This window comes from Rhincodon typus, unplaced genomic scaffold (genome assembly GCF_021869965.1).
Source record: "Rhincodon typus isolate 14 unplaced genomic scaffold, sRhiTyp1.1 hic_rhity00000791, whole genome shotgun sequence".
Classification (NCBI taxonomy): domain Eukaryota; kingdom Metazoa; phylum Chordata; class Chondrichthyes; order Orectolobiformes; family Rhincodontidae; genus Rhincodon; species Rhincodon typus.
Genome location: NW_025966429.1, coordinates 1 through 2,721, shown reverse-complemented (window position 1 = coordinate 2,721; position 2,721 = coordinate 1). Strand labels below are relative to the sequence as shown.

Genomic DNA, 2,721 nt, shown 5'->3' with positions numbered 1-2,721 from the left:
CATTACAAGAACAGCTTTGTTTCCTGGGCTGAAGGGGTTATCTTAAGGGGAGAAATTGAGCAAATTGAATCTACATCCATTGGCGTTTAGAAACGTGAGAGGTGGACTTACTGAAATATGCAAGATTCCATAAGGACTTGACAGAGTAGATGCTGAGAGAGTATCTCCCCCTTGTCAGGGAGTCGAGAACTAAATGACAGTTTTTAAAAAATAGCAGTCCTGCTTTTAAGGTGGAGAAGTGGAGAAAACTTTATCTCTGAGGGTAATTCTCTTCCCCAGGGTACAGCTTGCGGCGGGGGGGGATCATTGATGGTATTCAAAACTGTTATATTCAACTTTATCAACAGGAAAGTCAAGAGTCATGTAGAGCAGACAGGAAAATGAAGTTGAAGCAGCAATCAGATCAGCATCGTACGATGGTGCAGGCTCAAGTGATTACCTGGCCTATCCCTGTTTCTAATCCTTGTGTTCATACGTTTTGTGAAAGGTCCACCTTCTCTCATTCAGCCCACATACAAACACCTTCTGCAGATAGAAGCTCAATAAATGAAGATACAGTGATTTTAGTTCTGAGTTGAAGGAAGAGTTGGTTGAACACACACTCTTGGTGAAATTAGCGAGATGGAGGGCCAGGATTGTTAACAACCTTGAGAAATTTATCCAAGGACTCTTGGATGGTTTTCATTTTCTTCTGCCGGTAGATCTCCCTGTAACAGTTAACATGTTCGTTGACCGCCCTGTTCACTTTGGCACTGCGTTCTCGGTTTGGGTCACCCTCAGTGAAGATTTTCAATGCCTCTTCAATGAGCTGGAAAGCCTTTGACAATCGTTTTATTGACAGAACTCGAGGGGGCACGGTTTCAGTGCCATCTTCGTCTTCAGCTCGTTGACTCTGTGGTTGCATTAATTCTTCATTGGTCAATTCATCGCCACGGGGTGCCTGTAATTCCACACTGTCAGTGTCCTTGACTTTATCAAAGCCTATTTCCCCTGTTGAAGTCATGACTTCATGATGAATTTCAGGGACAGCATCATGAGATCCTCTGTGGTTGCTGGCACACTCAGTCTTCTCCTCTTTGGAGGTGTAAGTTCTCTGTGGTATACGCTTCCGGTAAAGCCCTGTTTCATCAATGGTGAACGCTTGTCTCGATGAGTGACTATTTTCTCCAATCATTCTCTTCAAACGGGCAGGGAATACATCAGCCCCTTCAGGATCAGCATTAGCCGCTTCACCGCTCACTTTAATGTTATGCAAACAGGAACGTCTCTTGAAGCGCTCAAACCAACCTCGACTAGCACTGAAACTTTCCAACTGTGAATTTGCACTCTGCTCATTCCGCAAGTCGTTGTACAGGCTTCTGGCTTTTGCCTGGATGACCATCAAACTGAGAGGCACCTTGCGCTGGTTTTGTTCTTTTATCCAGACTTCCAAGAGTCTTTCCATGTTCTCCATGATGCTGCTCCTGGTCCGGCTTATCCTGCTGGCACTTACAGGAGTAACACTTTGCGCACTCTGTTTGATTTTGTCAGCGTTACCACGGATTGTTCTCACTGATGTAGGGGGTAGGCCAAGCGCTCTGCTGATCATGACTGCTCGTTCTCCCGCCTCAAACCGTTTTAGGACCTCTAACTTCTTTTCCAAAGTGATCGTTTTCCTTGTTTTTTTAGTAGCACCAAACTGATTATCGTCACTTACTGGACGTTTTCGATTCATGTTTAAGAGTGATTCCACATACGCTAAGTCACAAGCTTGGAAGAATCTTAAACAACTTTCAAGTGGCTTTGCTGCCTCCAGCCGATGCTAGGTTGAACAAGGCCACACTCGGGGGGCTCCAGAATTAATCAGAGAATTGAAAATTTAGGTTCCTGAAGGATAAATGCTGCACCCTGTATCTTTCACCCAAACAAGCCCTTGAGCCAAAGAAACCATTTTACCTGCTGCAATTGCCTCTCACCGACTTTAAGTGGCCTCTCTGCCTCATCCAAAACAAAGCTCCACAGCATCAATACCTGAGGCTCTAAAATAAAAAGAGGATTTCAGAGTCAGGAACTGCACCTTCATAGAAGTGAGCAGTCTACGAATTTCAGCTTCATTCCTGAAAATGACACACAACTGATATAGCATTTCGACATATAGTAGTGTCCTGTGCTGCAGTTACCAGGAAAAGCAACTGATACCTCAAACGTCTCTACTCATGCTTGCTCCAAGATGGCGCCAATCAGCTCACACATCACTATGCAAGGCGGATTAACATTACTGCGGAAGTAGCAATGTTCAGAATGCAGCACCATTAGCCGCACAATGTTAAAGTGGAATATCACCGAACGGAACAATTTAAAGTGGGGACTTGCTGAAACTTTAAACCAACAATCCTATTTATAGAGTGTGTTACTCCAATCCTGGTTGGTCATGTTACGATATCACAGAAAGATGATGCTATATCTCACAAAAAAAGTCAGAGAAATCGCAAAGATTAATTGATCTGTTGAACTGTTTGTGGACTCGACCAGATGCTAAATTTGATATATTAGACTCAAGTCTTGGGAATGAGAAGTTGCCAATTAGAGAAAGCTTTAAGGGTAGAACACAAAGTCATTCATTTTCAGATACTTATTAGTCTTCCTGATGGGTGTTCTAGTGCAGCTAGATTCATAATATTTGTGTTTGGTGAAAATGGGAAATGTTGCCCCTCAGTTAGGGAAGCTAATAAAATAAACTTC

The 2,721-nt window shown here is 43.4% G+C and overlaps 1 protein-coding gene across 1 annotated transcript in view; it reads right to left on the bottom strand.

Moving 5' to 3' along the window:
- fbxl8 (F-box and leucine-rich repeat protein 8) overlaps window positions 1-2,020 on the bottom strand; it is a 23,839-nt gene extending 21,819 nt beyond the window's left edge. The window contains exon 1 of the mRNA XM_020522982.2: window positions 1,936-2,020. The gene's annotated coding sequence lies outside the window, so the exon portion shown is untranslated. The remainder of the gene's footprint in view (window positions 1-1,935) is intronic.
- Between the last annotated feature and the right edge of the window lie 701 nt (window positions 2,021-2,721).